Source organism: Eptesicus fuscus, chromosome 8 (genome assembly GCF_027574615.1).
Source record: "Eptesicus fuscus isolate TK198812 chromosome 8, DD_ASM_mEF_20220401, whole genome shotgun sequence".
Taxonomy (NCBI): Eukaryota; Metazoa; Chordata; class Mammalia; order Chiroptera; family Vespertilionidae; genus Eptesicus; species Eptesicus fuscus.
This window is the reverse complement of record NC_072480.1, coordinates 47143623-47168357: the sequence shown is the minus strand read 5'-3', so window position 1 is coordinate 47168357 and position 24735 is coordinate 47143623.

The following is a 24735-nucleotide window of genomic DNA, read 5'->3' as shown; positions in this document are numbered from 1 at the left end:
AATACAAGAATAAACTCTGTTTTGCATACGCACAACTGTAAATCTACTTTTGCCCAACCCTATAAATGGAGTAATACAGTATGTTGTGCTATATGGAATCACTCAGTATGTACTCTTTTTTGGGGGTATTTCAGGCAACATAATTTTTTGAGATTCATCAATTTTGTTGCATATATCAATAATTTATTCCTATTCTTTGCTGAGTAGTAGTCTATTATTCAGATATACTGTATTTGTTTATCCATTCATCCATGTTGATGAACATTTGGACTGTTTCCAGGTTTGTTATTCCAGATAAAGCTCCTATAAACATTTGTATACAAGTCTTTTATAGACATACTAGAGGCCCGGTGCACAAAATTCATGCACGGGTGGGGGAGGGGTCCCCTCAGCCCAACCTGCACCCTCTCCAATCTGGGACCCCTCAGGGAATGTCCGACTGCCGGTTTAGGCCTGATCCCCAGTCGGACATCCCTCTCACAATCCGGGACCACTGGCTCCTAACTGCTCACCTGCCTGCCTGCCTGATTGGCCCTAACTGCCCCCCCCCCCGCTGGCCTGGTCACCCCCAACTTCCCCCCCCCTGCTGGCCTAGTTGCCCCCAACTGCCCCCCCTCCAGCCTGGTCACCCCTCCAGCCTGGTCACCCCGCCCCGCCATCCTGGTCGCTCTTTACTGCCTCCACTGCTGGCCTAGTCGCCCCCAACTGTCCCCCCACCCCCACCTTCCTGGTCGCCCCTCACTGCCTCCTCTGCCAACCTGGTTGCCCCCCAACTGCCCCCTGTGGGCTTGGTCCCCCCACACAGCCTGCTGTTCGGTCATTTGGTTGCCCCTCACTAATCCCCCTGCCAGCCTGGTAGCCCCATGCAGCCTGTTCAGTCGTCCGTTCAGTTGCGATGGTCACTTAGGCTTTTATATATAGAGATGTTCTCTTTTCCCTTGGGTAAATATATGGGAGGTGAGTATTTAGATTATAAGGAAAACATGTGTTTAACTTTTTAAGAAGTTGCCAAACTTCCAAAATGATAATACCATTTTATACTCTCACCAGCAGTGTATGAAAATTACCATTCATTCCTCCACATGACATGGTCAATTGACTTGACTTTTTTAGCATATGAAATATAGCTATAAATTTTTATCTTAATGTCCTTGTCTGTTATTCTAACATATATGTGAGTTTTGGGTTGGTTTTAATTCATTGATTTTTCTCCTCATTAATGGTTGTATTTTCCTGCTTCTTTGTGGGCTTAGTGATCTTTGATTAGATGCCAGACATTGTGAGTTTTCTCCTGTTGAATGTTGGATAAATTGTAAATAGTAAATATTTTTGAGCTTTGTTTTGGAATGAAGTCACATGGAAACAGTCTGATCTTTCCAGGTCTTGCTTTTAACATGTGTCAGTTGAGATCTGAGCTTTGTTTAGTGTAGGTCTTATTTTTCCTCACTACTTTAAGTAAGTCCTTTCTGGGTAATCTACTGATACTCCATGATTATAATGTTTTCCAGTCTGGCTGATGGGAACAGGCACTCTTCCTAGTACTATGGGTGTGCAAGGCATTTTCCCCCTTTCGGCTGGTCCTTTCTGACTTGTGGGTAGTTTCTTCATCTGCATGCAATGATCAGTATTCAGCTGAACAGTCAAGGAGGAACTGGGCAGATCTCTGTGGTTCTTAAATACTCTGTCCTGTGAGCTCCAGCTGCCTTGGTCTCCCAACACTCATAGTTCTGTCTCCTCAAGTCAGGGAGTCTGCCAGTTACAGCCTGAGTTCTTCTTCTCGAGCCATAGCCTGGAAACTCTCTCCCTGCAGTTAGCTAGAGCAACCACGGAACTCACCCCGTCTGTTCCCTGTCTCTTATACTATATCATTGTCTTTTATCGTTTTAAATATTTTGTATGATTTATTTGGTTTCAGGTGGGAAAATAAATCTTATCACTGTTACTCTATACATTGGCTGAAAGCAGAAATAACTTTCTGGTTATTTAAAATTCCTAATTGTAGATGTTCTAAACCAGTGGTTGGCAAACTCATTAGTCAACAGAGCCAAATATCAACAGTACAACGATTGAAATTTCTTTTGAGAGCCAAATTTTTTAAACTTAAACTTCTTCTAACGCCACTTCTTCAAAATAGACTCGCCCAGGCCGTGGTATTTTGTGGAAGAGCCACACTCAAGGGGCCAAAGAGCCGCATGTGGCTCACGAGCCGCAGTTTGCCGACCACGGTTCTAAACAATCATGGAACTAAGATTGTACCAAGATGGCAAATATAAAATGCCCAAATAGAAACAGGATTTCTCTTGTGGTATACAACACATACAGTGAACATACATGTAGATTTGGTCTACTTAGCTGCCTTATACGTACCACACTGATAAGGATTTTGTTCTTCCATTCTCCATGTATCCTCCTATTTTCCCTTGCCTGTACCCCACAGAAGCAGGATAAATGGTGGCAATTACTAATTTGCATTTTTCTTTCATAGTTTAAGTCTGTTTCTTTTGCCTTAGCTGAGACAAGACCATCATGAATGCTCACTAATATGCCTTACTATGTAGATTTTGAAATAACTGTTTCTTTAGCCTATTTTTATAGGCAAAAAGAAATCTTAATAAAATATACTGTCTGGCTTCTTTTTAACCCATATGAAAGGACAGAAGCTAACTCAAAAGTCTTTAAAGTTATCTGTTCATCTGAGAAATGTTGGTATAAAGTGGCTGATTGGAGGAATTAAACATGGGTAATACATGGTGAGGTTTCCTTTGGAAACCAGTGGAGAGGACACTGAGGCAGTATGGAGTTTCACTGCATGCCTCAGCTCCAGTCCTGCCACCACAACTGTGATGATGGGCAAGGACCTTGACCTCACTAAGCTTTGATCTGATCATCTCTAAGTAAGTATAGCAACACCACCTTGCAGAACTGGTGTGAGAATCAGAGAGTCTTCATAAAACACTTAGCACAGGCCCGGCCACCTCATAGAAGGATACATTTCAGAATGTGGAATCAGATTTAATAGTCTTTGAATCGTGAGGTTTACTTTCCACTTCACAAAGCTGGTGTGGAGATGATATTGGATAAGGTGAAAAGCACTTGCTAAACGGTTTGTAATAAATACTTGTTGATTAATCCCTGACTAGTAACAGGCACTTAGACAACCCATAAAACCTCTGTGGGATTCCTGGAGAAAATTAAAACACTTGGGGGTGAGAGGATGTGACAGTTGATATTTCAGTCTCTCTCCAACCAAATCTTCATTTCTCCCAAGTCAACAAAGCATTCTCCCCAGAACCAAAACACAGTTGTTGAAGAACTGTCAAAATGAACACCCCAGTGTTCATCAGACCTAATTAATTTTTGCATTATTATTTTTTAAATATTTTATGTATTGTCAATACAAATTGATACAATAAAAACAAAGCCAGCATATAGCATTTTGCATTATTATTTTATCAGGTCTCACATTTCGGCATTTAAATAATGATATAAATCAACCAGAAAACAGCATGAAAACACCAATAAAGAAAAATATTATCTTAACTTTTTCATATTATTCTCTTATAATGTCCTGTGTTAGAAGTGGTTAGGAGGAAAAGAAAAATACCTCTTAAAATGATCCCTACCATAAATATTTAAATTTTGATGTTGCTCATGCTAGACAAAAAAAAAAAAAAAAAATCTAGGAAAATAATGCAATACTTTCTTCAGCAGTGATATAGAGATAAACAACAATAATAGCAGTAATGTACCACATAATACATAGAGAAATAAAATTGATAAAGAATCAGAAAATAAAAGTCCCTCAAGAAACCTTTCACAGAGTACATATATACAGGGATTCTGGAGCAGTTAGAAATCTTCTTTTATTTAATCCCATGTTGACTATACTCAGAACTGTCCTGAATGCAAAAGAAAAAATAGGGCTATTTTTCTCTTACAATAGCAGTCACAGAATAAAATAATCCAAATATACTAAATGTTAGAAATACCAATTTCAAAATATAATTTTAAGGTTTTAAGATAGTCTGCTATTAATTTTTGTAAAAAAGCTTCTGACACAACAAAACATAGGTACACAAAGCTAAATTTTTCAGAGTTTAAAGAAAAAAATCACTTGATTACTTTCCACTAATTTACAAAAGAATTGAAAAGATGTATGTTAAAAATGCAGACTGAGCCCTTGCTGGTTTGGCTCAGTGGATAGAGCATCGGCCTGCGGATTGAAGGGTCTAGTCAAGGGCACATGCCTGGGTTTCGGGCTTGATCCCCCATGGTGGGGGGTGGGGGGCCGTGTGCAGGAGGCAGCCTATCAATGACTCTCTCATCATTGATGTTTCTACCTCTCCTTCCCTCTTCCTTCCTCTCAGAAATCAATAAAAATATATTATAAAAAAATGCAGACTGACATACACACTATCATTTTTACATATTCTTTTCATGTTGGTGTTTCGTGTCGGTGTCGGAATTATTGGGGGAATGAGATGGTCAGAGTCTATGTGGTTTGAACAAGTTCCCTATGTGGATTCCAATGAGCACCCAAACACTGAACAGTTTTGCTCAATTTCTACTTTTCAAAGAAAAAAACAAACAAAACACCCACATATTCCAAGGTCCTAATGTCCACCTACATAATTCTTGGGTCTTTCTAAGTAACTGCTAATTCATTGCTTTAATCAATTTAATTATTTATACCTTGACTTTGAAAGGTTACATATTAAAGAATGACACCCTGCCTCCCTCCAAGAAAAAAGCAGTGTACATGAAGTAGAGGGCGGCAGGGGTGGGGGTGGCTGAATCAGGGTGTGCTGAAATCCTGGGCAAGCACAGCTTCCTAATAGAAAACAAAAGACAGTGATTCCCAGCACCTGGGTATCTTGGAGCAGGAAGATAATACCAAAGTAAGAGGAGAGTGAAGGGGAAAGTGAGGCAGACCAGTTAGATGGTACAGTCCATGCTCAAGTATTAAAACTATGACTGAAAGAATTCTCCACCTCCCTCCTTCTCTTCGTTCCTCTAACCTATTCTCCCACCCAACACTCCCTCCAGCCCCCCGCCCCCCCAAAAAAACAAAAACAAAACAACAAAAAACCACAGCATTTTGTAGTAGGACAAAATCTATCCAGGTTATTAAAAAATCTCTACTTAGTAAAATAACTAATATCAGGTCAGTCTTTAAACGGATGGAGAGAAAGAAAGGGGAACTAGCAAAGAACACTATGCCCCTGAAAGCAGGAAAACACAGATGATACAGCCTATATTCAGCATATATCTTTGAGAATCTACCATATCCAGACACTGAACTTGACTTTTCTTTTTAACATGAATAATACTTATGGAACATGCTGGCATGTGTCAGGCATTGTCCTAGAAGTTCTTTGAATCACCTCATCAGAGCTTCATAACCCTATAAGGATGACTCTACCATTATTCCCATTTTATAGACCAGGAAACTAAGGCTCAGAAAATATAAGCCACTTGCCTGTTAGTGATAGATGGCAGATTTACTGATAATCTGACTCTGGAGCCCTGTCTTCATCCACTATGGTATATTTCAACCTAATGTGTTATCACCCATAAAGTTTGATGAGGTTTGGAAGTGTTGAGTGGGTAATACTGACATCACCTCTCATGCACATACCTTATTGTGGCCCTTACACTGCCCTTCTGATTTTTCATGGTTTACTAAGTGTAGGTTAACTTTTAATATCTTTAGTGTGGTGTTAAGTTTTCTCTATAGCTGTTGCACACACCCACTCAACCTTCACATAGTTATGCTAATGAAGCAGAGGTGGTTCAAAACTAAAGGATATGAGTGTATGGTGAAGTTAGTATCAGTAGTTTTCCTTCGAATTAGGTATTCTTTATGTTATTAGTAAAAGAACTTAATTCCCTAAAGCAATAGCAGCAAATTATTGAGGAAGCTGCATGAGCACCCACTGGACAGCCAAGAGTAACCAGCATAGGGCACCATGGAGGTAGCTGGGAGGAAGTGGCTTGAATCTCAATTCTGTAACTTAATTCCTGGGTGATCTTTATACTGTCACAAACCTCTCTGAGGTCATTTGCCCATGCATAATGGGAAAACAAAACACCTGCCCCATAGCAGTATTGTGGGAATTAAAAGGGACAATATGCATACCGTAAAAGAGCCTTAATGATGATGCTGTGAGCCTGCTAGCCTGAATTTCATAGAAGCTAATCTGATCATTCATGTTTCACTGCCTATTAAACAGTTCAGTTTCCTCTTAAATTAAATGCAAAGACATTTTGCATTGTAAAAATTCTATACTGGTATATCTCATATTTTATGAGTATCAACTAGTGATAGTGTTAAAAGTGCAGATTCATGAAACTCTACTCAGAGATTCTGATTCAGAAAGTCTATGGTGGGGCCCAGGAATCTGCACTTTTAGCAAGTCTGTGCAGAACAATACACTTTGAATATTTACATGTATGTCCATATATATCATATGCCATATAGCACATCTTTAAAGTCCTCCATACAATATTATTTACTCAGTGCAGAGAAGGCCCAAATTAGCAGATGCTGCTGAAGCCTCCGAAGGCTCATGTTGAGACTATGTATTTAATCTAATCATGACAATTGAGAAAGAAGACTATGGGGGTCCATACAAAGGATTTCTGAAACTTAATCTTGAAATGAAATGTGATGAAATGAGGACAGTATAGTTAGGAATCTATCACTGTATAGGAGGATATGAGAAAACAGATATCCATACTATCATACTATTTTTTTTTTCTTCTTTGTGCTTTGGAAAAAGGGACATAAGGGAAAAGTGAACTCTGAAGAAAGCTTAAACATGAGAAAAGTTTTTATTCGTAAAACATATCAATGAAACTACAAAAGGAAGGCCAAGGAAACAGTCACCAGAAAGAAATGCTCAGTCCTTAATCCTGTTCTCAAGTCTCTACAACCATTTAGGTATGATCCTTCATTTGTCAGAAATATTGGCAGAACATTGTTAGCATTTCCTTTAGTGTTTTTCTGGACTGCTTTAGCATTCTGCAATTTTTCTTGGACCGTGAAAAGATATATCTATGTGGAATTCACCAGTGTTCATTACGAAAAGATTTTACTTGAGTCAAAGGAAATTATATTCAATAAATGATGAAGGAAGTATTGAGTTCTACTAAATAAATCTGCCTACATGGAGCCAAGTATATGAGTAACACTTCCAGGAGAATTTGGCCATAGATGGAAACTAACCTAAGACTGTAATATAATTTGAAACTTAAATGGAATCAGTGCAAGTAAGTTGTTAATTTTCTAGGCATGGAAAACCCATCAGTACTTATCTCAATATTCCTACAGACAGTGGACAGAGATTCTTCATTGGATGCTGAGAAACTTTCCACCAAAATGTTTGCGTCCCATCCCCACACAGTCCCTTGACTTGCATCATTCACTCGCCCCCAAGAGTTCTCATTCACATTCAGCTCTTCCATGAAGAACCTGGCCTGATATTCTAGCCCATTGGATTCCACTTTGGTGTCCTGTAGCCCTGACATCTGTGTCACCCATTCAAAAACTGGCCATTTAGCTTGCGGTTTACCCTATTTATCTTCCTCACAAAATTGTAAGGTCATCTGAGGACAGAAATTGTATCTTTACTTTATCTGAATCCCCCACAATGCCTAGTCCACACCTTTGCACATACCAGGCATTCATTGAGATTAACTAACAGGAATCGAATATACTTAATATCATGAATATCCCCCAAAGTGGCACGCTATTGCTGAAAGCCACAATCCGTTTGCTAGTACTAAGAACCACCACGACCACCTCCTTCTCCATCTAAGCTCGGTATAATGGCTTGGTATTATGGGAATCCTGTCTTCTGTATGATGGCGATCCAAACCTGGGTCTGGACCCAAGTTTTTCCAAATGTATCTCTAAGTAGCGGGAGAAAAAGAAAACTATCTTGAAGCCACTGATGGTCTTTATTTTCCTCAGCTTGGCTCCCACCAAGTATAGGCTAGTATGCTTCCAGGCAGACAAACCCCTGTATCTAAAATACATGAAAAAATCACCCTAAAAAGCGTGTTTCCACATTACTAAAAATTTGAAGTAAAAATAAGGAGAGTGTATCTAATATGGAATATTATCTCACCCACTCATCCGCAGTGAAGCACACACTGGGTCCCCAATGTAAGAACCCATAGATCACCAGAAATAGGGAATCAAGTCTCTATTCCTTCCTCAGGGCTTTATGATGCCTACATTGTCACTAGGAAAATCACAAAAGAACTTCAAATTACCACCACGCACTATAACATGACATTATGAATAGACAAATAGTGTGGGGTGGGGGAGGGGCGCAAGCACACATTGGCCCCATTCAAAAGGATTGGTTGCTCAACAGTTAAAGGAGCTTATTATAAAATTGTTTTGCCTTACCAGGGCTCTCCTACACCAAGAAAGCTAGGAAGGAATCCTTGAGAAGAGTGCCTATTTTATAAAATGAAGTTGCTTTTTGTTCAGTGTCTCAGACTTTCAAAGGAGTAAACTTGCTTGAGTCCCTATGACAAGAAGAATTAAAAGGCCGGTAAAACAGCACTGTCCTGCATCAAGCAGTAGAGGATTGAAACAGACAAACAAGTTCCCTGGTAACATCAATCAAGTGGAGTATTTGTGTTCTTTGACTAAACCCTGAGACAGTGATTGGAATAATGAGAAACAACGCCGAAAAACAATTTCCCCCCCTCTACTATCACTTCCAAATGATAGCTATAATTCACTAAAGATCATAGAGGCTGACATTTATGTTGAAGATCACTTCTTAGCAGCCTTTTATTTAGTAAATTCCTCTTAAATGAGTATCTAGCTGAGGGGAGTAAATTGTACATGGACACCTCTATCAATAGCAAGATAAAATATTCTGGCATGATATTAAATAAATAGGGTGGGTAAATATATTAGTCTGGCACAGGATTGCATGTGGTGAGCTGTTTTATAGGTTTGTGGCAAGGGCTAGAAGATGTATGACAAATAAATGTACTGATTGTGCGATATGAGAAGCCTCAATCTTACTAAAACAAATGAGAATTTAAGGGGAAGATCTGAGCCACACTCCTAAGTTTTTTAATCAGAAGGTAGCTCACTTCCTAAGGGCGCAGGATTTCATTTCTGAGTGAAGAAGTTGCATTGGATGGGCTGACATAATGAAAGCTGAACCCGAAAGAATGAGTTGTAGATGCTCTATCGAGAAAGACAGGGAAATGTTTGCTGAGGAATAAATTTAAATTAATTATTGAGAAGTAAAACAGCACAAAGCTGTTAACAAACAGCAGTTGTTAAAATTAACCTACAACTTTAAATGGGGGGGAAACTTTGTGCTCTATAAGGGGAAGAGTGCTAATTTGTGAGTCATTGACATTTTAATTCTTTATTATATATGTCTTCAAAATCTGCAATAGAAATAGAAACAGGACTCTTGTCTTGTTATTAATGTTTCCAGAAAGGAAGGCCAAAGAGAAGAAAAACATTTCATCGATGAAGGAGGCTTTAAGCCTTTTTGTCTGAATTTAACCAATGCCTCATTCTGCCAAATCAATCATGCTGTTCTACTATTGTATTAAAATGTACTTTATAACAAATGTTTGAAATCAGAAGTGACATTTTTTTTTCTAAGATGCATTACTAATAAAGTAACATGCATTTTCATCCTGCGTGAAACAGCTGGACCATGACGAGATCACATTAGCACTAATTAAAATGATATTTTTTGTGCAGTTTTTGCTAACCCAGCTTCATTGGACTCAAAAGGATTTTTGAAGTCCATAATAAAGGCTATTATGTAATCTTACCATGATTCTCTTGAATCAGGCTACTGTCTAATTTCTCTGTAACGATATTTTCTTAAAACTCTCAATAAAATCAATATTAAGTTTTTACTCTTATAGCTCTTTTTTTCAATATATGATCCTCATTTAATTAAAAAAAATTAAAGCTTTAATTTATTTTGCTTGATGAACAAGAAAAATATAATATTAAAGGCAACATTTTGCAATGTTTCTCTTTTTCCTCACTTTACTGGGTCCCTGTTGTTCCCAACGTATAATTTGCAAAACATATTGCTTCAATACTTACAATGAGAGAGGCGGCCCAGCTGTGGGAGGGAGAGGACAGCAGCCTCCAATATTACCATAATAATCTGCCTAGAGTCCCATGAGCCCTCTGGTATATACAATTCTCTGTACTGCAGGCCCCAGCTGGAGAACATTCTCTTGACATGTATGCCAACCTTTGCCTGCAGGCAAAATAAAAAAAGGCAGAGAAGTAATCATGAAAATAAAAAATCTTGTCAACTGCATTAGGATGCAGTTCCCATGTTTTTGCTCACGTAGGCAGGCATTGTGCTAACAAAATGATATGAGACTTTAAAAGACTGCAGCTGGTATGTATTTAGGACTTTTTAAAAAAAGTCTGCTATGTTAATTCTGAAATCCAAAAATTGGGGGAGGGGAGGGAGGGCCGATGGGCCGTGATGGTTTAGTTATTACTGTCAATGTATATGACAACTTTATTTACCAACTATTACTCGGAAGATTGCTTATTACAGGAATTGAACAAGAAGGAACAGCATTACAGTACTGAGGTTAGTCATGGATGAAACTTTCAAACAAATATTATTCATACTCCTAGCAAGTGAGTAGGAGAGGAACTTGAACAGTTGCTGATTAACAACATCCTTCATGAATAATACCACAAAAATTAATGTTAAATGTTTCCCCTAAAAATTCAATCTTAAGTCAAAGCAATTTATTCACATTTAAAATGATAAAACAATCCAAAACATTTTGTGAACAAAGTATGTATGTTTTGAAACTGAAATTTCAGATTGAATTGCTAAATTTTACTTTAAAAACCAATAAAACTCAATGTACTTAGAATAGTCCCACAATGTTTTTTATTTATTGATTTGTTTTAAAGGGGGGGGGAGAGAGAGAGAGAGAGAGAGAGAGAGAGAGAGAGAGAGAGAGAGAGAAATTGATTTGTTGTTCCACTTATTTATGCTTTCATTGGTTGATTCCTGTATGTGCACTGAACAGAGATCAAACCTGAAAGCTTGGCGTACTGGGACAACATGCTAACCAACTGAGCTACCTGGCCAGAGCCTAAAATAGTCCACAGTCAATGTTGAAAAATCTAATATCTTTGTTATAGTACCAAAAGTTCCTAAACTTTATGTGTTGAAATAAGAGCGCCCGCGGAATACAAATTAATGCAGAATATTTCTGCAATTACACACACGCTAAGCACTTTAATCTGGGTGACATCCCACTGGATAAATATTCTGAACAGGTAATAAAATGCCTTTATATACATATAGGATATTACCTTTCTTTGTCAATTCATTTTTCAAATACTAGACAGACTGGAAGAGGGCAGTATAGTGTTTTATTATATCTTAAACTCGTCTGTTTAAAAGGAAATATTCAGTTTTACTATCCTTATCGATATGGTTTAGGTGGACAGGATACAGGAATAAGGTGCATAATTACATATACATATGTGACTATTTGACAATCTCTCCTGCCAAATGTAAACTATATGAGGGCAGGATCATGGAAAAGTTATTCACCATTTCATTCCAAAGTGTATGGTACACACTAGATGTTTACTGAAAGAATGAGTGTATATATTTAATTATTCATTCATTCAACAAATATTTACTGAAACACAGGGGATACAGTGATGAAAAAAGCTAACAAAAATCCCTGTCTTCATGACACAGGCAAAGACAGGTAATAGATAAGAAAAATAAGTAAAATGTATATTGTGTTTGATGATAATAAATATTAAAAAGAAAATTTAGTCAGGAAAGAGGACAGAGTGTCTGGGTGGGAGGCTGCTATTTTAGAAAGGGTGGCCAGGGGAGACCTCCCCTAGAATGAAAGTGTGAAATGAATTTGTTCTCTCCGCTGGGAAAAATTGAGTAGGTCCCAGGTAAAAACCCAAGAAAGGAAAAGGAAGCAAAAACTCAGAATGCTGACCCTTCCATCATTTCGGTAAATACCTATATTCCCCACGAAATTAGAAGCCCCTCAAAAGAGAGATAGCAACTTTTTTTTTTTTTGGATTTTATCTCTTGCACTTGGCACAGTGTCTTATGCATAGTAAATGCTCTACCAATTATGCCACATTGACTTGGCTTCCTATTAGAATAAAAGGACAACAGTAGAAACATCTTCTCTGCCCCAGGGAGTGATAAAATAGTCGAAGTTGGGGGAGAATGAGCAGTGGAGTGAGGATGAGCATACACCATTATGAGGCATTTACACTGATGCTGGCTGAAGCTCCCTATACTCAGCTGCCCAGTCCAGAAATGACCACCTTTCATCTATACCCAGAGAAAACAACTCAGGTTTACAGAGAACTTTGCACATGCACCATTACAACTAAGAAAATTAGTCAATGTTCTTGCCTCACATTGGGATCCTTTTTATGTAAAAAAGAAAACATACCTATGTCACTCTTATAAAACTGGTCTTGAAGGGGAAGTTCACACGCCTGTGTGTCCAAATTTTCAACCTGTGGAACTGGACACGTGTGAGTAGCAAATCACTTGAGGTATTTGGGTAGATGCTGCCTGGAGAGGTCAAATGCTGCAGTGTCATAAAACGTGAGTTAAAAGAGCATTACACGTTCCACAGAATTAGGAAAACGGGTCACTGGAGATGGGATGGGGGCTCTGGGAAAAATAATCAAGTCACATAAGAGGCAGATGCAAGAAGCGCTGGCACAAAAACACAAGTATAACCCAAAGTTGTGGAAGAATGTGCATATGGCAAAGTAAGAAAAAATTACAACTAACACAATACAATGGAAAAATGTTGTAATATCATGTTTCTCCTTCACCTCTAGCTGAATGCACAGGTTTTTCCTTACCCCCAGCCCATTGCACATGTTCCCATTGTCCCCTATTCTGTTGTTGTGTACTGAAGCTTGGGGCTTTCCCATCACAGCCTCTGTGTGATGAAGGAAGGTGTTCACCATTAAATCCCTGGATCCTGGAAAGTGTCTGGCAAATGTACGCATTCAACAAATATCAGTTTCCTGGGGGAAAGTCTTTAATTACATTGAGCATTGACTTAGGTCTTTATTTAGTCACAATGCTCATATTTATTAGGAGACAAATAACATACATCAGATAAGTACATTTTAAAAGTAGATGTTGGTTAGCAGTGAAGAGAAACCATTATGCTTATTCAGTAATAATCCTATATAATAAAAGCCCAGTGACCATTACAGCGTAACGACCAGAATGACCAAGACCAGCCAACAGCTGGTAGCTATGAGGAGCACTGACCCAGAACTTGCGGTTGGCACCCTGACAGCCCTGAGTCCCGTTCACCTGCACCCATGACCTGGACAGAAGGTAAGAGGGAGGAGGGAGCCAGATACCCACACCCCAGACCCTGACAGCAGGGAGGCGGGAGCCCAATTACTCCTGGAATCGGCCGTTGGTCAGCTTGCTGTCCACACCCTGACAGCCCCTAATCCCATTCACCCACACCCCAGACTCTGACAGCAGGGAAGAGGGAGCTGGATACCCATACCCTGGACCAATAATGGGCAACCTTTAGCTTGGTGTGTCAAACTTCTCCAAAAAACTGAGCATAACTCGGGTAGTGTGTCACTTTGAGGAAAAAACAGTATTTCACAAATGTTTTATCCTCGGCATGCGGCTGCCTCAGCAGCTGCGTGTCATCAGAAATGGCTACGCGTGTCAGTGCTGACACGCGTGTCATAGGTTCACCATCACTGCGCCTGGACCCTGAGAACAGGGAGGCGGGAGCCCCATTCCTCGTGGAATTGGCCTTGGTCAGCAGATCAGAGGATTCTGCTTATAGTGAATGATTAGTAAAACTTGGAGATGGCAAACTTAATAGCAGTTTTCATTTAGGAATGGATATTATTAAAATTCCCTGTGAAATGATTTGTAATGGATCTATTATTGAAGCCTACCTTTGGAAATAGTGTATCTATAGATAATATTAAAAATATATCTAAACATGCAATTCTTTGTCCTAAAAATGAGCACGTTCATAAATTAAATAAATTTTGAATATACTCAATGGAGATTTCACAGCTATTTGAGTGATGATTCCATCAATTCAAGGGATGCTGCCAAAAAGGAAAAATTTCCCATCGAATTTCTTAATAGTATTACACCTTCAGGAATGCCATGTCATAAATTAAAATTGAAAGTAGGTGCAATCATCATGCTACTGAGAAATCTTAATAGTAAATGGTACTAGATTTATTATCAAAAGGTTGTGAGCTAACATAATCGAAGCTGAAGTATTAACAGGATCTGCAGAAGAAGGGGTTGTTCTGATTCCAAGAATTGGTTTGTCCCCGTCTGACACTGGCCTCCCATTTAAATTAATTCAAAGACAGTTTCCCATGATGCCAGCATTTGTGATGACCATTAATAAATCACAAGGACAAACTGTAGACAGAGTTTACTATCTGAACACGTTTTCGCACATGGTCAGTTATATGTTGCTTTCTATGGAGCTCGAAGAGCATGTGACGTTAAAGTTAAAGTTGTAAATACTTCATCACAAGGGAAATTAGTCAAGCACTCTGAAAGTGTTTTCACTCTTAATGTGGTGTACAGGGAGATATTAGAATAAGTTTAATCAATTTGTCAGTCATTGTTTGTATCAATGTTGTTTTTATATCATGTTTTTGTTGTTTTTATATTATGTTTTTGTTGTTTTTATATCATGTTTTTGTTGTTTTTATATTATGCTTTTTGTTGTTTTTATATCATACCTTTGTTGTTGTTATATAATGTTGTTATTGTTTATTTGTTAATAAATTTATATATTATTTTCCTATACATTTTACTACTTTTCTTTAATCTCTGACACTTCTATTATAGAGAAAGGGTGAATAGAGATATTAAAATATTTCTTCTAATTAATTCCCTTTCAATGTACACAAATTCATGCACCAGGCCACTAGTTATAAATAATGTGCTTTGTTATTACCTGGAAAGTATAGATCTGCTGGTCACATCATTGCAGAGAATAATACAAAACAGAATAAGAGCACATAGACATAGTGAACAAGAAGTGAATTCATTTAAATATCAGTTAAAATGTGTTTGTTATTCTAAGGGGGCTAAAATATTCACACATGCCACGAAGGTTCATTCATAGTAAATTATTACATAAGAGGTAACCTAATGACCATATTGGTGTTGTTACTGCTCTTGTTATTCCTATACTTTTTCTGGGTGTCTCAACCATACCCCTGGCTATAAATAGCTTCTCTCAACTGAGGTCCCCTATCTCTCTCTAGCTCACATGACTCTTCTGAGCTCCACATGACTCTTCTGTTGCCTCCTGGACATCTCCAGTTATGTTCCATAGACCTTCAAATTAAACCTTCATAATTTTCACACACACCCCCAATCTTGTTTCTATAGTCTTATCTCAATAAATGGCAACACTGGTTACCTAAGCCAGAAACCTGGAAATAATCCTTGACTCCACAGTCTCTCAAATTCTCTCCCTACAATATCTTCAGCCTCAAGTCCTAAAGAGTCTTCCTCCTAAGTAACTCTTATACTTATTCATTTATGGGCAACTTACTCTTAGTGCCTTGGCTCAAAAACTCTTCCTAGCTCAGCTAAATTGCTACATATCTCCTGACTGATCTACTTAGAAAGAGCTTCCTTCCACCTCAACGAACATACATTCCTCAAGCTTATTTAAGTGACCTTTCAAAAATGAAAATATCTCCTCACTCATCTGATTAAAATGCTTCAATGCCCACTGGTTTGGGTTAAAGTCTGCACTCTGGGCATACCAGGCCAAGATGATGGTTCCTTTCCATCTTATCTTCCCTGATCCCATGTTCTGCCAATGCTTCAGCCATTCATAATGACCTTGCCTCTTATCACCTGCCTCTGTTTCTTTGTTGATGCTCTACTTTTGACCTAAAATACCTTGCCTAGTATTCTCCACTATAACTAGGTCTCCCTAATGCTTTAAGAACTCAGCTTAATTATGACCTCTTTCTTTTCTAATCCCCTCTCTCCCTCAGCTACATTATAGGGTGCTTCCCTGTATTCATAAAGCACCTACTGCATGCTTCTTGCAAAGCATTTCCCTTACTAAATTGGGATTTCTGATATCCCTCACTTGACTATGGATTCCATGACCACAGAGAGGATTTTTCATGTTTATACCCCCTATACCTACCATAACGTTTGCTGCATGTAAATGTTCAATCAATGTTTGTTTAGCATCTGAATAAAAGAATGGGTTTCCAGGGATATGACTAGATTAATGAAAGGAAAATAAACTATTTCTACATTTAAAATAATTTGTTAGAAAAGTAAGAAAATTAATATTTCATGTGTAACTATTTATACCCAGCACTGTATCTATTGGTTAGGAACTAAAGTAAGAAAGAGAGATAGATAGATGGTAGATAGATAGATAGATAGATAGATAGATAGATAGATAGATCTATTTTTTTCCTCATCATTTGTTTACATGTTCCAGAAGTTTTCTTATTAAGACAGATCTGGTGGACAAGGGCCTCACAGGGTTAATGCTGCTTAGAATGCTAAAACCAGCAGATCTTGAAGTGTAGCCGAAATTCATGATTAAAAAATGAAACTCAGCTGGGTATTAATATGCAAGTGTTGAAACTATCTGGTTTTATTTTGATTTTATGTGATATATTTTCAAGGTGCTACTTTTAAAAAGTAATTCCATTTTAGCCTATGATAAGTTATGTAATGATGCCAATTTTTTAAAGGAAAATTAGAAGCTAAACTAAACTGTTAACTTGTTTAGTCAAAGGAGCATATGTGCTGAAACCAAGACTGGTTCTAAAACATTTCCAAAGTCTAAAATGCAAACTAACATTGTTTTTCTGGGTCAAAAATGTGTATATATCAGGCAATTCAGCCTCATCCCCAGAATCTCTTGCAGCACCCCCTGCCCTTTTGGAAGTCAACTTGATAGGCCCTGATGCTTACATGCCATGCCAACTACCATTTAGGAAGATATACCCTTCAGTTCTGTCTTCCCTAATAGCACCTTCTAATTCAGATCTCAGTCACACCATCAAAACCAACCAGGTTTGTGTTTTATTGTTTCAGGCTGTTCCAACAAATGGTTCCTAACAAAAATTCAGTGACCTTCAAACAATCCTACCTAATAAAGAGGGAATATGCAAATTGACCCTCACGCCATCACAAAGATGGCGGCGCCCAGTCCCCTCAGCCCTGCTGGAGTCCCCCAGTCCTTTCAGCCCCACCGCTGAGAGTAGACAGCAGGGCGTGGGGGCTTCATCGCTGTAGTGGTGGCGAAGCTCCCAGGCCTGGCAGACAGAGAGCAGACAGTGGGGCGTGGGGGCTTCATTGCCACGGTGGTGGCGAAGAAGCCAGGCCCTGCAGAGAGCAGAAAACTACAGGGAGTGAGCCTAAGCCATCAGTAGGACATCCCCTGATGGCTCCTGGATTGGAGAGGGTGCAGGTTGGGCTGAGGGAGCCCTCCCCCCGCCCCCGCTGTGCACGAATTTTGTGCACCAGGCCTCTAGTAATGTATAAGTAGCAGCTCCCTCTACCCTGCTCCATTTCTTAATGATTAAGCTAGTTTTTCTCTTTCATCTTTTTCTACAATCATTCTCTTCCAAACAAACTTATTCTCAATTCAGCCACACAGACAGCAGCATATAAGCACATTGAAACTATGTTCCTAGACACTCTACCTAACCTGGGCTGTCATGTACTCTCAGGCTAAGAGCTTATATTTCTGTTTGATCAGACCTAGTGAACCAGCAGTGGTAGACAAAAGGAGCAAAATAAGACAGTCTTAAAGAGCAAGTCAATTAATTAAGCCATTTGAAGTACCTAGAGATGTGTCCCCCAGCCTTCATGATAGTAATATGCATTACACAAAGTTACTACTTTCCAAATTTTAGACTTTGGATCATGTTATCCTTCAAATTTATCAAATAACTGGAAATCACAAATGCCACATGATATTAACAAGCTGAAAACTTATTTACAACTTTCCTCCACTTTCTCAGAATAGTGAAGGTTTGTTCTTTCATTTCTATCTTTTAAGTGAAGAAAGGCAAATATTTCCTATCATGTTTCCTTCTGATCATTTCACTCTCCTAAGAAATCTTTGAAGCTACTATTATATAGGGTGGAGCAAAGGTAAGTTTACAGCTGTAAGTGCATGAAACATAAAGTTTATTTTTATATTATTATTTATTAACTAGAGGCCCAGTGCATGAAATTTGTGCACAGTAGGGTCCCTAGAGGTTGCCAGCTGCCGGCCAGGCCCTCCCTTTCCATGGCCGCCTGCTGCTGCCACCAGCTGGGGTGGGGCTGGCAGGGGGAAGGGGCCACGGGTGGTTGGCCAGCTGGCCTGCCCCCTGGTTAAACTCCCGGGTGAACTCCCAGGTGATCTCCCAGTCAAGGGGACAATTTGCATATTAGGCTTTTATTATATAGGATCATTGTATTATTTTTCATATGAACAACTGTGAACCTACTTTGTCCCATCCTGTAATATACCCACCAAACTTGTTTTGATGTTGTAAGTTGACTTAAAAAACAAAACAAAACTCTGACCACTTCTTTTTTTAATTTTTCCAGAAGCAAAAGATCATCAGTGGAGTTGGCAACAGAAAAACAATCATTTGCCTAAGGAAATGGAAGATCCAAACTCTATTTGAAATTTTAACATCCTAGTTAGTTTCCAAGTATCTCAGGTCCATAGGGTTGGCAGCAGTTATTTGTGCCCTGACGTGCCCTCTGATTGGTCACTATCCCCTCTGATTTGGTCACTATAGCAACTTCAGAGCTCAAACCTCAGGTGAAGTACATGCGGTTCTCCTCTTCTTCTCCCTTATTGTTTTCCTATTCCCTTCGGGCTTCCTCTTCCCTCTCTGGATGAGGGGCTTCCTTCCCTTTATTCTGTAAATGTGTACCTTCTGCAGCTCCCAGCTCCCTTATTCTATGGAAATGTGCCTTCTGCAGCTCCCAGCTCCCTTATTCCATGGAAATGTACCTTCTGCAGCTCTCAGCTCCCTTATTCTATGGAAATGTGCCATCTGCAGGACTGTTAGCCCTGTGATTTTTCCATGGATCCCTTAATTCCCCAAATTTCCTAAAAACATGTCTATTTGACCCCTAAAAACTTCTTTCATAATTTTTTCATTGTTTATGCATTTCTACTTTTTCTACCAAAAAAAAAAAAAAATCATGAAATAAAGAAGAAAATATGTGCATGTGTGTGTGTGTGTGGGGGGGGTACTAAATAAAAATCTGATGAACATGAACAACTAGGAATCTACATGGTCTTTAGTATGACCCACCTTCTTCCAATTCAAAGGAAAAAAAAAATAGGCTTATTCTCTAGATTTGTCTCCTTCTCTTAAACTTGTGTTTTTCTGATGATGTAGGCAGTGTCTGCATTGTAATGCTAAAATCTAAATAAATCCTAGTGGCACTGGCAGAGGAAGTCAGCACTGCCCCTCAGTTTCCCCATGGGCATCAATCTCTCAGCAGGCTTCCTGGCTGCACAGCTTTGGAAGCTTGCAGAGTCCCTGTGGGTGAACAACTGCAGAGGGAAGCTTAAGCTGGAGAAGACTCAATCTCTTTGCACTAGGAAAATAAACACACAATGATAACTCTGTTTGCGTATGTGGGAGCTCTTTTCCTGCTCAGTTTTTCAGTTTGACTTAGTCTTTTCGTATACTCTTTGCAAAATATATTTACATGGTCAGGTTATTATATTGCAAGAATAAGATACCATGTACTCAGAACATAATGTCCTGATTGAATACTGAGGGGGAAGTGCTACTGATTCTATAAATAATCATTGAAGCCAACCAGTCAATTAACACTCACTCATTCATTCTTCTAGCTCATGAGTTTTCAAATGCTTGGTTATTTGCTGAGTGTACAGTTTTGAACAAGCTTTACAAATGAGCTTTGGAAAAGTGGAAAGGAAAGGAAGAGGATAAACAATATCATCATGAGAGGTGATACAAAACAAAGAATCAAGTGACGCAAAGCAAAGAATCTCTCTTGACATTTTCAAAATCTATTTAAGTGAAAGAGACAGGGGACAAGAAATTACAAAAAACCTTTTTCACCTGGATGTAGTTTTCCTTTTACTCTAAATCTCAGCCCCTGTCACTGGGAAACAGCAAACTTCCTGCTGTACTTACACGTATGTTGTCTGCAAAGCTAACAGGTGATATAGCAACGATATTTAAATTACAACTAAGAAATGGAGTACAAAGGCTATATTTGAAATTCTATGTGCAGAACTAGTCTCTCAGTGACCCTTCTGCAGAAAAGCAAACATTTACGCCTCAGAGAAGGAGTAATGCACATACCAAAATAATCCATGTTACTCTCTTTTTGATCTGGAAGAAAGCCCTCAGAGGGAGATAGACAAGATAGTAAATGCTGCATCAGAAAGTCAAAATGGCAGAGTGAATAGGAATATCAAAGTGTGTAATGTTGTGTAAAGATAACCTCCTTCACATATTTTAGATTATGCAAAATGATGACTATGAAATGCTTTTATTTTTAATAAAGAAACTCACTCCATGTGCTATTGTCTGTAGCGACCAATTCTATCTTTTTGCATTGAATAACTTTTCCAAGGGCCCAAAGATAACTATTATTGCATTTTTATGTTTCATATCACTTCTACATTTTGAACCAAGTTCTCAATTAGCTCTGCGAGGTGAAGTGAATAAAAGGAAAGCTTCATTTCTTCTACCACAATGGCTAACACAACTCTTATAGTCCTAGCCAACGCACAAACCAAGTAAGGCACAGGAGAAAGAAAACGCGCTTTTTGTTTAGAAAGACGGGGTTCAAAGCCAACTTCTGCTACTTATTACCATGTGATCTTGAGCATGAAGCTTCGATTTTCTGATCCATAAAATGTAGTGGGAAATAGCTACTGATAGAGTAGCTGCAAGAACTAACTGAGGTAATTCAGGGAATGACCCGACACAGTGCATATAGGGTACCCAGTTAGTGTGTGCTGGCAACGATGACACTGCTGGTGCTTCCAGAATTTTTTCTCTTTATTCCACTTTAGTCTATCTCTTCTTCCTCTTTTTAAGGCTGTTCTTGCTTGTGATTATCATCAGATATTTGCATTTCATAATTTGATCATCAGACTGCTTTTTAGAAAAAGTTGAGCTGAAGTAGAATTGCTGACAACACACAAAGGATGTATTCAGGTAATATGACTGGCATTTTATGAAAAACTACAAGTGAGTTTTTACCTTTAAAAAAATCAGGAATTATAAACCTATAAGTTTATATAAACCAACAGGGCCGCCATTATGTTTTACCCGCTTGTCATTAAAACCAGTTCAAAATCCAAATAAAAATCAATTTTGTCACATCAGAGTCACATCTCAATCATCATTAAAAAAAAAAAAATCAAGGTAACGGTAATGGCAAACTAATGTTTGCTATTTCCAGAAATCAAAGCCACCCTAAAAGGAACAAGATGAGACTCCACTGACATATGTGGAATAATACAAATCAAGGCATGTTCTAAAAGAAATCTCTCAGGGAAAGTTAGAAAGTTATGTAAATTCTACCTGGATGATTGCCTATCTTCAAGAGCACAACCCTTAGGGTATTTGTTTAAAAATAATAATAAAACTGTCAGATAAACTTTGCTCCCGCTGCTACCCTGCATCTCCTCCCTACACCTGTACACGGGAAGAAATGTTATCCTGTGATGGATGTTCCTTCCTGCTCTGCTCCAGGCTCGCTCTTCACCAGCATCCTGGTTATGCTGTAGTTTCTGCGGCGGTGCAGCCAAGTCAGCTTTCAGAGGGAGCAGCAGCCAGCTGAGGAACAGAGGTAGCCATCTGCAAAAGCTCATCTGTCTGGGGGAATAGATATTTATTGTCAGTCGAGTCAGGGATGATTCACAACATACATCAGTGGTGGTTGCAACGTTATTCATATAATATTTAATAAGTTTGTGTAATTGGACCAAGTTTCATTAGGACTTGTTTCATAAAAAGACACACATTTCTCCAAAAGCAGGCATCCAGCTGGAGGATGCAGATTGTTTATTTAATGTTGGAGAATACGCAGCCACAGGAGTGTAGAAGCCAAAACAAAAATAAGCTTGAGCAGTTAAAAAAGTGCAGCTGAGTGGGCAACAACAAAGGCTACCTAGTGGAAGCTCATCTTGCATTCAGTCATTCAGTGCAGAGGTCCACTGAGCAATCCCTACTGCACAACAAGTGTGCTGTTCTCTTTCATTGTTTTTTAATTAATTGCCTGTGTCTGGGACTTGGTTTTTGTTTCTCAAAAAATGTCTCTTAAATACAAAGACCAGTCCTCACAATATTGTTTCTCCATTACAGCACTTGACAGTTTGGTATTCTAGTTCTTACCAGTTTGTTTGTTTGTTTTTTAAGTCTTTGCCCATGTCAGAATGTGATAGAATGGAAAGACATGGGTGCAAATCTTGTTCTTCCACTCCATTGTATAATTTTGGTATGGCACCTAACCATTCTAAACAAAGTTCCTCAAGTACAATGGGGAGAAGGCAGGAGCAGGGTGGAGGAGGTCATATGTAAGAATAAATATGCAAAAGTACGCCAGCAATAACCAATTTGAAAATACAAAGAGGAAAAAGATATTAAACTTGTAAATAATCATTAGTTACCAAGAAATAATCCAATTCAAAATATGTGTGATTGATGTAGATAAAAACTATGAGCATCAATTGAGAAGTATAAAGAAAATATGAGAAAATAAGGTAATTGGGGGGTTGGTTGAGAATATCAATTATTTGTAAATTTTTTATGGATAAGTAAAATTCTAAAGTGAGTTTTTAGAACTTAATAAAATAATTTTAAAGTTAATTTTAAAAAATAAATAAAAATAGGTAAGGATCTTTTGGAAAAGATAGTTATAAGAAGGTTGCCCTACTAGTTATGATAAAATATTATAAAAGCAAATCACTAAAATAATTTTGTACCAATGAAAATATGAAATATGTTAATCAATATTAATTCTGAGTATTGGAAATATGGATGATTTTTTAATTTTTTGTTATGTTGGTCTACATAACTATCAAATTCACTGAACTGAACATTTAAAATATATGCTTTTTTATATCATGTGAGTTATAAATCCAGTTTTTAAAATGTAAGTGACAGGTTAGATTGAGTGCAATCTCAATATGACTTTACTTGGCATTTCTATGATCACTCTAAGAGTCAAGGATTGTTGCCTCCCTAAGCTTCCAACTGGATTTGGATAACTCCGTGTTCATCTCATAGTCCTTGAGTTATTCATTTACTCAATAAACATTTCTTAATTCTCTACTATGTGCCAGGCACTATTGAAGTTATGTTCTTCCCTTCCCCTGATATTTCAAGATTTATGGAACCTGGAGGGTGAATTATTCAGGAAGTGTCCTAGCTGAAATCATCCTCCCAAACGCAGAGAGAAAGACTGAAGACATTCAAAGAGCAGAAATAGAGGGCCAACAAGCATGTGTTGCCTCATGTCCTTTGGTTGTAACCTAGTGACTAACTAGACACATGTTATTAAGTATACTAGAGGCCCGGTGCATATAATTTGTGCATGGGTGGTGTCCCTAGGCCTGGCTGGCGATCATGGCCAGGCCGATCAGGGCCAGGCTGGAGAGGAGGCAATGGTCATCAGGCCAGGAGCAGAAGGAACAGGCGCCAGATGTCGCCGCCGCCAATGCCGCCGCCATTGTCAGTGCCCTGCCATAGTGCGGTTCCTCACCACCATGTGGTTCCTTGCCACCACACAGTTCCCCGCCTATCCCCCTTCTCCTTTCCTCACCGCAGCGGGGCGGGTGACAGGCCGATTGGGGCCTGCCCGCCAGGGGGAGGGATGGGGCATGGGAGGTTGGCTGCTGGCCCCAAAGAGGGAGCTGGCCCTCAGCGCCCCTGGGAAAAGGGCTATGTCTGCTGCCATCCACCCCTGGTTCCCCGTCCCAGCCCGGGGCCCGGCCCCAATCAGGCAATCGGGGCCTGCCAGCAGCGGGGAGGGACAGTGGAAGGTTGGCCTGCTGGCTGGGGGAGGTTGGGTATGGGAGCACACTGGCCACCAGGGAGCAGATCCTGCATTGAGCGTCTGCACCCTGGTGGTCAGTGTGCATCATAGCGACTGGTCGTTCCGGTCACTCAGGCTTTTAGATATACAGATTACCACCTTCTGTAGCACATGCAATGGCTGGCCCTGTAGCTCTTTAAAAACACAACAAAGATTCTACATAGGCCTCCTGGCCTGGAGAAGAATGTTAAGATGCCAGGTCCTGATAGGGAAGGACAGAATGAAGTTTTCAAAAACTTCTTTGCCTTTTCTCTCTTCTCCTTCTGTTATTCTCATTTCCTTCTTTTCTTTGATTTTTGTTCCTTCCCTAAACAAGTAAGCTCCCAAACTCTCATTTCCTGTCTTGTATTTAAAATATTGTAAATACATAAAACAGAATCTTATACAAAGTTGTAAATGTCCTTTACAGGGCTTTACTCCTCTAAAAGAAAGCACTGATACATGAACACACTTTTTAAAATAAATAAAACCATGTAAGAAGAAAGGTCCCAATGTGAAAAGAAAGCACAAAATTCAAATTGGGAGATATAAGACAAATCAGGAAAAGTATAGATGAAAAGTGGTGACCTCC